The sequence below is a fragment of the Bos javanicus genome, chromosome 5 (genome assembly GCF_032452875.1).
Source record: "Bos javanicus breed banteng chromosome 5, ARS-OSU_banteng_1.0, whole genome shotgun sequence".
In the NCBI taxonomy this organism is placed as follows: domain Eukaryota; kingdom Metazoa; phylum Chordata; class Mammalia; order Artiodactyla; family Bovidae; genus Bos; species Bos javanicus.
In genome coordinates this window covers 20,687,203-20,701,935 of record NC_083872.1, presented here as the reverse complement: position 1 = coordinate 20,701,935, position 14,733 = coordinate 20,687,203, and the positions used below count along the sequence as shown (strand labels likewise).

Genomic DNA, 14,733 nt, shown 5'->3' with positions numbered 1-14,733 from the left:
AGCCTGGGCAGCCTGAAAGCTGTAATAAGATGATACTATCAATTAACATTAGTCATTTGACAATAATATATGATATACAAATAGAATATGATATCAGATCAGATCAGATCAGATTAGTCGCTCAGTCATGTCCGACTCTTTGCGACCCCATGAATCGCAGCACGCCAGGCCTCCCTGTCCATCACCAACTCCCGGAGTTCACTGAGACTCACGTCCATTGAGTCAGTGAAGCCATCCAACCATCTCATCCTCTGTCGTCCCCTTCTCCTCTTGCCCCCAATCCCTCCCAGCATCAGAGTCTTTTCCAATGAGTCAACTCTTCGCATGAGGTGGCCAAAGTACTGGAGTTTCAGTTTTAGCATCATTCCTTCCAAAGAAATCCCAGGGCTGATCTCCTTCAGAATGGACTGGTTGGATCTCCTTGCAGTCCAAGGGACTCTCAAGAGTCTTCTCCAACACCACAGTTCAAAAGCATCAATTCTTCGGCGCTCAGCCTTCTTCACAGTCCAACTCTCACATCCATACATGACCACAGGAAAAACCATAGCCTTGACTAGATGGACCTTTGTTGGCAAAGTAATGTCTCTGCTTTTGAATATGCTATCTAGGTTGGTCGTAATATGCATAATATCCACATGCATAATATAATGTACAACATACATAATATCAAGCTTTCCCGGTGGCTCAGACAGTAAAGAATCTGCCTGCAATTCAGGAGACCTGAGTTCAAGCCCTTGGTCAGGAAGATCCCCCGGAGAAGGGAATGGCAGCCCACTCCAGTATTCTTGCCTGGAGAATTCCATGGACAGAGGAGCCTGGCAGGCTACAGTCTATGGGGTCAGAAAGAGTTGCACACAACTAAGCGACTTTCACACTTTCACTTTCACATGTAGAATAGGCTACATAAATAAAACAGATAATAAGGATAGCACAGGAAACTATACTCAATATTCAGTAATAATAACCTATATGGGAAAAGAATCTGAAAAAGAAGAAATTATGTATAACTGATTCATTTTGCTGCACACCTGAAACACAGTATTATAAATCAACTATACTCCAATAAAATGTTTTTAAAAATAAAATATATGCTACATAGATTACAATATCATAGAGTGTTATACTGTCATTTTATAATATCTGGTAATTTTTTGGTCATAGCCCAGGGTGAGCTCTCAATAAATATCAAGCATTATTCTCTAGACAGAGAAAATGTTATTACTGTCACTGATGTGAAGTTGCTGTTTCTTTCCTCTGTCTTCTTTATTTCCCTCTCTATCTGTCATATCTGTCCTGAGGCATATATCCGAGGCATATGTCCTGTCAGAACTACGAAATATTAATCAACTCCCTGAATTGAAAGTTTTTCATAGAAATTTTCTTCCATGTAACTTTCCAAGCTCCAGTGAATCCCATTTTTTTCCCTCAACCTTAATCCTAGAGTAAAGATTCTTGAGTTCAAGGTGGCAAATTGTTGGGTGGTAGGGAAAATCCCATGGACAGAGGAGCCTGGTGGGCTGCAGTCCATGGGGTCGCTAAGAGTCGGACACGACTGAGCGACTTCACTTTCACTTTTCACTTTCATGCATTGGAGAAGGAGATGGCAACCCACTCCAGTGTTCTTGCCTGGAGAATCCCAGGGACAGAGGAGCCTGGTGGGCTTCCGTCTATGGGGTCGCACAGAGTCGGACATGACTGAAGCGACTTAGCAGCAGCAGCAGCAGCAGGGTCCATATTAGGTCATCTTCAGGTCCCTGAAGCAGCATAGATTATTGGCTGTGCATTCAGTACATGATTAAAAACGTTTATTGATTGGAACTTAACTTTATCATAGAACACACTCACCTACATTACCTTTTTCATGGCCTTTCAAAAAGCTCTTTATGTCTAACGTAATTGTATCTTCCTGAAGGCAAACTTCTAAAAGAAGATACTCTGCACTGAAATTCTTTGAGAAACACAAAAACCTTTTTTAAAAAAATATGCTTGTGATTTTAGAAGATTCAAAGAAGATATGAAATAAAACCCCCAAAGCCCCCATGATATCCCCTTTATCAGTGCAAAAATCAACATTAGTTAATTCTCATGTATAGTTCCAGAAACTAGCTACACAAACACAAATACACGCCAGTCTTACACATCTTCATACTCTCTGTACACACACTTATCCACACACTAGAATTTGTACATATATACATTTATTCTTTTTAAATACATAAAGTATGTACTATTCATACTTTCCTGCAACTTAAATATCTGAAATAATTATAATTAAAATGATTGTGTATTAGACACAGAATCTACATTATTTACTTTCCTTGTGTTCACAGAATTTCTTGAATGGGCATTCTATAACATACAGTGGAATTCTCTTATTAGCAAAGATTTCATCCCTCTTCTTTTTTTTCATTATAAACAGTGCTGTGCTGAATGTGGTTTACTTTATTATTGCCAACTTGGGTCAGCATTAACATACCCACAGGGGGCATACAACAAATGGGCATGGTTCAGTTAAAGTAAAATAGCTTTTATATTTTAATAGGCATTTTCCCCCAAAGTTTGACTGGTTTATATCCCCAACAAAAGTGTATGTGAGTGTCACTTTTATAGTTGATTAAAACATGACAACCTATTACATGGCTATCTTTTGTGTATGAGTATGTCTTTCTGTATGAGTGAAACTGATCATTTTTTCCATTGCTTTTATATTGTTCATGGTATATGAATGCAATTGTACTTTGCATTCCCATATTTTTCCTGCCGTAACACATGCACTCTAAAATAGTTGCAGTCTTGTGTGAAAGGAGAGCGCTTAACACACTAACATGCACAGTACTCCTCTAATGTTTCGCCTCACTATCTTTTCTGCATCCTTAAAAACAACTGAGACCCCAAAGTGTGGTGCTGAAGACTCTTGAGAACTCCCTTGGACTGCAAGGAAATCAAGTCAGTCAATCCTAAAGGAAATCAGTCCTGAATACTCATTGGAAGGACTGATGCTGAAGCTCCGATACTTCGGCCACCTGATGCGAAGAACTGACTCCTTGGAAAAGACCCTGATTCTGGGAAAGACAGAAGGCAGGAGAAGGGAATGACAGAAGATGAGATGGTTGGATGGCATCACCAACTCAATGGACATGAGTTTGAGCAAACTCCAGGAGACAGTGAAGGACAGGAAAGCCTGGAGAGCTATAGTCCATGGGGCTGAAAAAGAGTCAGACACAACTTAGTGACTGAACAACAGCAAAGTCCTTGTGTTTATGTGGGTTATACCTAGTGATATTTAACACATGAAAAATTAACACTAAAATGTATCTGTGATTATTTAATATAATCTGAAACCCTTCATAAGTTAATGAGTGATTTTCATGAAAAATAAGAATAGCTTAAAAATAGTAAATAGCTAAATTCTGGTGTCTGCTTCTGATCTAATTTATTATGATATCAAATATTAGCCTCTGGAAAACTCCATGATACTCTGGTGAGATAAAGACAGTAAAAAAGGCAAATAATGACTCAGTAGTATTACAAAAGAACTCTTTAACTTTGTGTACCGGAAAAGGTCTCTGTGTACCAAAAGATACATGGACTCTACTTTGAGAATCACTTTATCAGAACAAGAATTTCTGTCTAAAGAAATAAGCAAGGATATCCTGTTTGCTTTTTATGTCCTTTGAGCTTGAGTACTCAGGCTTCAGAAATCAACTGACCACTAACACTGTTACAAAAGAGACGGTCTATGTGATAAGGAAGAAAACACCAGCAAGATATCAAGAACTGATTTATTAAAACTTTTTTTTTCCTCTTTGGCTTGATAGTTACAGAAAAATAAATCCTCTGCTCTGGGAAGTTTATTCCAGAAAATTTGGGGCCTAAGAAAGATTCAAAATTGAAGCTAACTCTACACATGCTTCATTATTTGATTTCTGTATCTTCAATTATAATTATGTCTGGTGATTAAATCTGATATCTGCTGTGCCTGGGCTCAATTTATTATATTAAAAAGTTTTTCTTTTTTTTTCTGACAAGAATGATAGTTCAATTTCTGTATGAGAATATGAGCTAACAGGCTTTTCCCCAAACTTCTCTCGGGAATTCAGTTTGATCTGTTTCCTTCCTGCTCTTCAGAGCCCTATACCATCATTTTTCTTTTATCACCTTACTTTATTACATTCACAAATAAAATCTGCACACATTCATAAATGTCATTTCATACATGTGAACTTCTCTTTTGTTTGCCTCTTTCAACTTTTTATCCCCTTAATCTTTTGTGACATTTCCCTTCCCAATAGCCCCCAGTAATTAATTTATTCTTCATATTTATTTCCATGTTCCATAATAATATACCTCCTATATACACATAAACATATACAGTTAAAAGTACAATTTTTTTCCAAAAAAAATTATCATAATACCTATATCTTTCTGTATCTTCCTTTTGTTTCACTCTGTAATTATCCATGGGGAATACCAACAAAAGAATGAGTATATTTTTAATTAATCAGTAATAAGGGTTGCATAACATTTTAAGTTTATCCAACCATTTTATTATCTTGTTATGGGCATTGCCATTGCTGCTAATTAGTTTTTTGTTAATTAATCACTTTTACTATTTTACATTCTTGCTACCCTGAACAATGCTGAAATACCAATACGTATCCTTGATGACATATGTACTAGCACTTTCATGTTTACAGGGGAAAAGGACAGAATCCCAAAGTGGAACTGCTGGGTTAATAGGTTTATAAGTTAAAAAAATTAATAGAAGTTGCAGATTGCTTTTTCAGAAGGGATGTAGAATTCACACTTCCATCATCAAGGCATAAGAATATCCTTACATTTGTTAAAAGTGTAAAATTTTATACTTACTAAATTTTAAAAGTCTGACTAGTATAAAATAATTTCTTATTACATTACTTAGGAGTTTGAACGTATTTTTATAAACTTTGACAAATTTTTGAAGAGTTTTTTTGCAAAAAAATCTACTTACACTCTTTTGCATACTTTCCTATGAGTTCTTATAGCAGGATTTCACATGGTATTCTTCTTGCATAGAGCTTCAGCTGTGACTGCAGTTCTGAGAACAGTAGGTGCTATCCTCACATTTCAAATCAAAAGGTCAATTTTTCTATACAGGTCTTAAAAAGGAGGAATCAGAAACTGGTTTTGCAATAAATGTTAAACCATCATCCACATCGAGGATCTATACAAAGAGCTAAAACTGTATCAAAAGTTCAAGAGACCAGCAATAGAGGACATTGCAAGTATTAGAGAAAAAGTGCTTCTCCTTCCCCAATGCCAAGCAAGGAAGCTTTGATTATGGTTAGACACATATTAGAGAAGGCAATGGCACCCCACTCCTGTCCTCTTGCCTGGAAAATCCCACGGATGGAGGAGCCTGGTGGGCTGCAGTCCATGGGGTCGCTAAGAGTCGTACACGACTGAGCGAGTTCACTTTCACTTTTCACTTTCATGCATTGGAGAAGGAAATGGCAACCCACTCCAGTGTTCTTGCCTGGAGAATCCCAGGGACGGGGGAGCCTGGTGGGCTGCCGTCTATGGGGTCGCACAGAGTCGGACACGACTGAAGCAACTTAGCAGCAGCAGCAGCAGACACATGTCGCCTGGAATTTGAGGGATACGGAGATCAGCATGTGACTCACACTAAGAACTGTGAAGCAGAGAGACTGGCTAGAACGGCATGCCCCTGCTGGGCAGAACTGAGACAACAATGGAATTTCCTACAAGCTAGATTAGATCCCTGTGTCAGAAATCCAGTCTCCAGGTATTTTAAAAGATGAAAATAGCTAAACTGAGGATGCGCCATGAGGAGCCACAATCTGGCCTGGGGAACCCTTGACTGCCTAAGATGGGACAAATCCAGTATCAGGTCCAAAAATAAGCAACACAATGTCCCTCAAGAGAAAAAGCTGCCATTTGAACATCTGTCTCTCCCAGCTGTGCCAACACAAGACACAACTGTTCAACTTGTCTTGCCCCTGAGTCCTACTCCTGCCCTGTGCTTCAATCCTGGAGGACCTTAAAAGCAGTTTTGGGAGCAGGGGAAGTAGAAAGGAGCAGACAGGAGCACGTAGGCCAGGTGAGGACATAGAAAAAAGATGATCACGCCCCTATACTGGTTTCCTTAGAAGAAATTTTTTTTTCTGACTTTTCTGAATGATTACTGATTTACTTTACTTTTCATTATTATTATTTCATTATTTTTATTATTTTTTTACTATTATTTCATACTTATTGTTTTTCATTATTATTATGGCTATATCTGTATAGTGAAATAGTGGTAGATAAATATGATTTAGATAAATGCAAGATTTTGTACTGCTCTCATTTTTGGCTTGGATAGCAGTTTCCTAAGAATTTACTACATTATACATAAATAATTGAATTAATTAAGTGACTAATAGAGGGTCATTTGTATAACAGAGGTTGACAAAATATATGATCCAAATCCAAAAGAATGAAAAGTATCTGCTTATAATACACTACATTTGAATCTTTACTGATACGCCACTCTACTTTTTTTTCCTGTGAGTAGCTATCTATCTTTATGTAAGAAATACTGTTTCACTTCTAATACTTTATCATATGTTTTAATATGCACCAGACAAGTCCTCCTTCATCAATCTCATTCAATATAGGCAGTCCGTATTTTACACAATACTGCGCTAACTATAAAGCATGCAGCTAAAGCTGTATTCTCAAAATGCACAGCTTCTCAGTTACCAAGAAACTAGCCAAAGTAAGGACACAGTTCCAGTATATACAAGTTTGAATTAATACCACACAACGCAGAGTAGAAATACCTATTCCTCCAGTTTCCATCCATACATTCTGTTGGATAAATTTTGAAATGCATCAAGTTATAAAACTCATAGATTAATTGGGAAATAATAGCCGTATCTTTTAACACTGTATCAGAACTATTTTAACAAATAAAAAATAATTAGTAAAGTTGCCAGTTCTAAAACAAAAATACACAACATAATATTTGAGGCTCTGTCAAATAAAAACTCTATCTGATGGAACTGGAAGTTAAACTTCATTAGTCCATGGAGGCTTTTTCTCTGCTGTTGGGAACAGGCATCTTCTAACCATTATAATCTGATCAGCGTGCTTCTTAACTGCTCTGAAATGTTCAAGGCACAGAAACAGATTTCAAGTAATAGATCTTGATCTGTATGGGACAAAGGACTTCATGGGAAAATATCTGAATGGAAAACAAGTCTGATAGAGCAGCATGCTATGCTATGCTAAGTCACTTCAGTCGTGTCCGACTCTGTGCAACCCCATAGAAAGCAGCCCACCAGGCTCCCCCGTCCCTGGGATTCTCCAGGCAAGAGTACTGGAGTGGGGTGCCATTGCCTTCTCCAATGAATGAAAGTGAAAAGTGAAAGGGAAGTCGCTCAGTCGTGTCCGACCCCCAGCGACCCCATGGACTGCAGCCCAATAGGCTCCTCCGTCCATGGGATTTTCCAAGCAAGAGTACTGGAGTGGGGTGCCATTGCCTTCTCCAGATAGAGCAGCATAGCCTGAATTGAAAGAACAACAATGTTTTCAGGGTGAGTATGAGGCTGGGATCACCATCCCCTAACACTGCTCCTAGGGAGGCCTCTGTCTAAGGAAGAGAATGATGGAGGAACATGGATGACTCCATCAGTGCTCCAACCTACCCACTATGAGAAAACAAGTGAAAAGACTAGACACATAAAGAAAAAACTTTCTTTCTCCTGATGGTCAGAGGAAAAAAATAAACATCAAAAATGAAGATTGTGTGGGGCAACACTTAAAATTACATGATCAATACCCTTGAGGAACAGAGGTCAGGGCTGACCAGAGGCATGGACACTGGAAAAGTTCTCCATAACTGCAAGAAAAAAGTTCTGTTCACATCAGAATTTTGCCTCTCCAAGGACTTCCAGAAGAAATTACTCAGGAAAATTGCAAAAGGGAAATAACCTGCACTTCCTGTAAGTCAAGAAAGTACTAACTTACAGATTTCAGTTCTAGCATATTGCTATAAAGGAGCAACTAGGAAACAAATGGATGACCCAAAAATCTATAGTTTTCCCAGATGTGATATGATATTATGCTAAATTAACCAGAATGTTCTGTTCCTCTGCCTTCTTTAACTCCAGTGGCAACTTTTCCCTCAAGGGACATTTGGCAATGTCTGGAGACATTTTTGTTTGTCACACCTGAGGGTGGGTGCTAGTGGGTAGAGGACAGTGACGCTGTTGTATATGGTAAAATACGGAGGACGCCCTCTCACAACAAGGAATGATCTAGTCCCAGATGACTCTAGCATCAAGGCTGAGAGATCCTAGTTTAAGACATTTATTCCCTCACTGTCCCAACCTCCTTAGTCTACAACCTCAGTACGTGTGTCATGTCACTTTTAAGCGACATTCTGCAAGTGTCATACAACAGACAGAAACATAAAACAGACCTTGTGATTATTTCATTTCTTGTTAATATACACCACTTCTCACTAACACTTTCTCGTGCTTTTGAATATATTTGTGTCACTCTCCTGGGTTAATCCATGACAGATACATACTATCTTTAAAAACTTGGCCATCCATCAACTCTGAAAAAAAATAAACAAACTTCATGTGAAAAAACAAATTGGTTGCAATTATAGCTCCATCCAGTCCCCTGGCAAATATCTGTAATGCTGATATAGTACTTCTGATAAGTGTTTCCCCAAATGCATCTCTTCAGCAGCATTAGAAATAATAACTGAAAGAAATGGGTCTTTCCAGTTTCATTAACTGGAGAGTATTTTAAATCAAATTTATTGCTAGAATATTTGTAATGCCCAAACATTTGATATGTATAACTTGTATATTCCTCTGCTAGATACCATGCTAAAAAGAATTAACAGATAGGAATGCCATTAAACATAGGATTTTTTTTTTTTTCTGAAAAGCCAATTAATGAAGAGAAGCAATTAAATAGCTGTTAGGAGAAGCTGCCTGGGATACTTGGTGTATTTATCCAAAGTTATCTCCTCACCCACCCCCGCCCTCCCCCCAACTGTTGCAGATCGTTATCTATATATAGATATTTGGGTTCAGGCTTTGTGAAAAGAGCAAGTTTTAATATCTCAACTATCTTTCTGGTAAGAGATGAAGAATCATAGTTTACTCTTAGTATGAAGAGTAACCTTGAAATGTTTTTGCTCATGCATCAAGACTCCGTTCATGCATAAGTATGCCAAGAGAGTACTCAAGGTAGCTGTTTTTGTCTTCCTTGACTGCTGGGTGTTATTACCCAAATCAAGCACATTAAACATACTGTGGAGGAGATAGGAAAGGAAATGAACCTCTAAGTATGTTTTTAAAGCTATTTTTAACTTGGCAGTCTTCTAACGGGGAATCATTTTTCTTTTGAAGAGCAAAGGATGGTCAGTATCAGTTATTTGTCAGAATGTGAGTTGAAAAGAATGTATGATAGGCACTTGATTTTGAAAGCAATTCTGTTTGTGAAAAATAAAAATCATTTTACAATGAAAACTTTTTTATACCGTAGATAAGATTACTCTATTCAGATACTACATAATGTCAAAGCATTCAAAAGATTGCTAGAATTTTGGGCAGAAATGCAACAGCTTTTGAGTAATGAAAAACTCTTGGCTTACATGATAGAGAGCAAACTAAACGGCAAGAGTAATTTCATGAATGTGGCAAAATAAATGCTTTTAATCTTATCTAGATACTCATAAATTATTTGACACAATATCAAGTTAATCATTCTGTTTACAGGAAGATGATGTTTTAAATACAAGGGAACTTGTTTTCCTTCCTAGTAAAATGCAAGATAAGAGAACAATCTTTCTATTGTGCTGCAGTGGAGTGATTAGAATGAGAAAATACGTATACTACTGAAAAAGAATCTGACTTTTATTTTCTGAAGAAAATTAACAAAAATGATGCTATTGATTCTACCAAAGTTTGTTTCTCCTGATGACTTGAGATTTCAAAGTATATTGGAAAAACTTGACTTTGGTCTAGGATTCCGGCTAGCATTCAGACTCTCCTAATGTTGTGAAATCTTATGAGACAGTGTAAACTAATAGGAGATTAAATTTATTCCCATTATGCAATTTTAAGACCATTAATTCATAGCTGATTTTGTAACTAAAACTCACTTTCCCCACCCAGACTCTATTTACAGAGTAGAAACTCTACTTCACGTAAAAACAGTCCGGGGATACTGGGCCCTGACTGCCCCTTCCTTGGCTTATCTGTAGGATGAAAGTTTTGTGCCTCGTTGTGACAATGAGAAAGCCCAAAGTAAATTAAAAATGGCTAAGAGGATGTCTGGCATATGAATCTGATATAGGATCTGTCATGTTCTATGACTGGTTTGAAACAGGGGAAAATTCAGAAGTTTGTGGTTACCCAGTTCAGAAGAGTTGAGACAACTGGTGATACAGTAGAAGCCTGGGCTTGCAATAAAGAAGCTTCAACAGTATGATGCCCTTGAGATTAGAGTTCATGGACAATGTCAGAAAAACTTTAGGGATATTTGCCTGATAATTACAACTCTAAGTTAGCTCAGAGACTGTAAGCACATATATGCAGATTAATGGATTAAGATTAATCTACCTGATGGCAGTTGAGGTCAGCAGAGAAATACAGGCCAGAAAGCAGGGCAAAACTCCATCTCTCTGAGACCAGAATGTATTTAACCTTCCTCTATATCCAGACACTATTTCAGAAAGGACCAGGGAAGCAGAGACTGACTGCTAAAGGGAAAGAAAGAGACCTGATGAGGAGTGAGGGCTCTAAAGTGACTATAGGAAACTTTTTTAAACATTAAGAAACTGAAATATTCTTAACTGTCAAGTTTATTTTTTTTTTTCTGCAAAAAAGTCTGATGAATGCATCATCAGATCAGATCAGTCACTCAGTCGTGTCCGACTCTTTGCGACCCCATGAATCACAGCACGCCAGGTCTCCCTGTCCATCACCAGCTCCCGGAGTTCACCCAGACTCACATCCATCGAGTCAGTGATGCCATCCAGCCATCTCATCCTCTGTCGTCCCCTTCTCCTCTTACCCCCAATCCCTCCCAGCATCAGAGTCTTTTCCAATGAGTCAACTCTTCGCATGAGGTGGCCAAAGTACTGGAGTTTCAGCTTTAGCATCATTCCTTCCAAAGAAATCCCAGGGCTGATCTCCTTCAGAATGGACTGGTTGGATCTCCTTGCAGTCCAAGGGACTCTCAAGAGTCTTCTCCAACACCACAGTTCAAAGCATAAATTCTTCAGTGCTCAGCCTTCTTCACAGTCCAACTCTCACATCCATACATGACCACTGGAAAAACCATAGCCTTGACTAGACGAACCTCTGTTGGCAAAGTAATGTCTCTGCTTTTGAATATGCTATCTAGGTTGGTCATAACTTTCCTTCCAAGGAGTAAGCATCTTTTAATTTCATGGCTGCAAGCACCATCTGCAGTGATTTTTGAGCCCAGAAAAATAAAGTCTGACACTGTTTCCACTGTTTCCCCATCTATTTCCATGAAGTGATGGGACCGGATGCCATGATCTTCGTTTTCTGAATGTTGAGCTTTAAGCCAACTTTTTCACTCTCCACTTTCACTTTCATCAAGAGGCTTTTGAGTTCCTCTTCACTTTCTGCCATAAGGGTGGTGTCATCTGCATATCTGAGGTTATTGATATTTCTCCCAGCAATCTTGATTCCAGCTTGTCTTTCTTCCAGTCTGGCGTTTCTCATGATGTACTCTGCATATAAGTTAAATAAACAGGGTGACAATATACAGCCTTGACGAACTCCTTTTCCTATTTGGAACCAGTCTGTTGTTCCATGTCCAGTTATAACTGTTGCTTCCTGACCTGCATACAAATTTCTCAAGAGGCAGACCAGGTGGTCTGGTATTCCCATCTCTTGAAGAACTTTCCACAGTTTATTGTGATCCATACAATCAAAGGCTTTGGCATAGCCAATAAAGCAGAAATAGATGTTTTTCTGGAACTCTCTTGCTTTTTCCATGATCCAGCGGATGCTGGCAATTTGATCTCTGGTTCCTCTGCCTTTTCTAAAACCAACTTGAATATCAGGAAGTTCACGGTTCACATATTGCTGAAGCCTGGCTTGGAGAATTTTGAGCATTACTTTACTAGCGTTGTGAGATGGGTGCAATTGTGCAGTAGTTTGAGCTTTCTTTGGGATTGGAATGAAAACTGCCCTTTTCCAGTCCTGTGTAACTGAATATATCATCAGTTACAGAAAAATTAATGCTTTGTTTTTGTATGCAAACTTACCCAGTTTTAATTCATAAAAATCATATTCCATTTTACTGAAACTATTTAATCACTGTAGATGGTGACTGCAGCCATGAACTTAAAAAGTGCTTGCTCCTTGGAAGAAAAGCTATGACCAACCTAGACAGCATATTAAAAAGCAGAGACATTACTTTGCCAAAAAAGGTCTGTCTAGTCAAGGCTATGGTTTTTCCAATAGTCATGTATGGATGTGAAAGTTGGACCATAAAGAAAGCTGAGCACCGAAGAATTGATGCTTTTGAACTGTGGTATCAGAGAAGACTCTTGAGAGTCCCTTGGACTGCAAGGAGATCCAACCAGTCCTTCCTAAAGGAAATCAGTTCTGAATATTCATTGGAAGGCCTGATGCTGAAGCTGAAACTCCAATACTTTGTCCACCTGATGCGAAGAGCTGACTCATTGGAAAAGATCCTGATGCTGGGAAAGATTGAAAGTGGGAGGAGAAGGGCACAACAGAGGAAGAGATGGTTGGATGGCATCACCGATGCGATGGACATGAGTTTGAGTAAGCTCTGGGAGTTGATGATGGATAGGGAAGCTTGGCGTAATGCAGACCATGTCTGACCACAAAGAGTCAGACATGACTGAGTTCAGTCGAACTGAACTGATTTTAATAAATGCCTTTCATACCTCTTGGCAAAGCAGTTTCCTCTGCCTCTCTTTCATCTGAATTTTTACATTAGAATCTTTAATTGAATTAATTTTGCTCTTATTTAAGATCTATTCTTTTCCCAAACACCTAACCAATTGTTCTACGTTTTTGCACTGAATAACTCAACCCTGACTCACTGACTAATACTCCTACTTAATACATATTAAATTACCTAAAATAATTTATTTTTTCTCGAATTACCTATTTATATTTTCATACTGATTTAGTAATTATAGTTTCAGGATATGTTTCAATATCTAAGATGGCTAATCACATTCAACGTTGTTCTTTTTCCTTGTACTTAGATATTTTCCACTTTTTTTCATGTAAAGAAATTTTGAAATCATCTTGCCAAGATTTAAAAGGAAAACACCAATATCATTTTGACTGAAATTGGGTTAAATTGGTGCTTTAATTATTTTTCTTCATCTGCAATGTGGCATATCTCTACATTTATGTATTTTTCACATGTGTCTGCGTAATGTATTTATTGGTTTGTGTGTTGTTTGCACATACAGGTCACACTAGGGTTTTTTTTTTTTTTTAAGATAATAGTTATATTCCTTCTCATTTATTTTCTGTTGTATTTGTACTGGTACATAGGAACTGTATTAATTTGCTGTATATTTTTATATACATAGTCATATGCAGAGCTCTTAACAGTTGTAACAGTTTTATGAGTGAATTGCTTTGACTTTTCAGTTGGTTCATGTATTTTACTTAGAATCACTTCCTAGTTTACACTAGACTTTCCCTTTTCTTTCTGTCCCAAAGCAAAAATCAGTGCTGCTCCTGCCTGCCTTAATGACAGGGTGCGTTTTTAGCTCGCCGTCACAGTGCTCTCTTCTCCATGGACCTCAAGGATGACAGTGTGTATTGAAACAAAACAAACAATGTCAGAGATATGTATTCCTTATACATATTAAGTGTAATAGTTAACATTATCTGTGCTTGAAAAAATCAATTAAATGAGATTATATATTCCAGCAGTTTCCAAACAGTGCCTGACAACCATAAACTATAATTTGTGGTATCAGAACAAGTGATAAAATACACAAACAGCCTATGTTCTGATGAAAGACTCTATTGCTTCCAACAGATCAGCCATTGCTTGTAGTTTGAAGACTGAAAATAACTTCTTTTGAGAGTAAACCAGGTCCAGGTATTCCAGGTAGCCTCAGCATCTGGAAGGAGCCAGCCAATATCTCCTTAATTCGATCTACCTGAGTAGGAGTAGGTACTCAGGGAGAACTTAATCCTTTGAGAGGAAACATTTTTTTTCTTGACCTCATAAGTACCAGATACTCTTAATTAGTAAGAACTCCTCCTGCCACAATATTTGCATGCAGGGGGAAGACCTTCAGAGAAACAGGAGGAAGGTGTGTGTTATCCCCTTTCCTGTGTAGGTTCCCTCGAATCAGATTCAGGGGTTCTGCCTATTTAGGTGAGCCCTGTCTCCACAATGCTGAAGGCATCAGGAGCTTTCCATGGTTACCATCCCTAGGACTCTCATTGTTATAGAGTCCCCCACAGGCTTGTTGTCAGTTGCCTTTCCTTTCTTCCTGCCTTTTATCGCAGAGTCATTGACCTGATGCTGCTTTAGCTGAGATAAAATAACTATACCTGTAGATATTCACAGGGGTCTGAGTGGGAGGCTTGACATCATAGTAACTTGGGAAAACAGATAAAAGGTGGAGCTGGAAAACAGCAGCGCACACAAGCTGCAACTTTATTTGGAGTTGCTATA

The 14,733-nt window shown here is 38.2% G+C and overlaps 1 long non-coding RNA gene across 2 annotated transcripts in view; it reads right to left on the bottom strand.

Annotated features, from left to right (window-relative positions):
• The window catches only part of LOC133247205 (uncharacterized), a 134,712-nt gene that overhangs the window by 54,691 nt on the left and 65,288 nt on the right, over window positions 1–14,733 (bottom strand). The gene's annotated exons all lie outside the window — the stretch shown is intronic.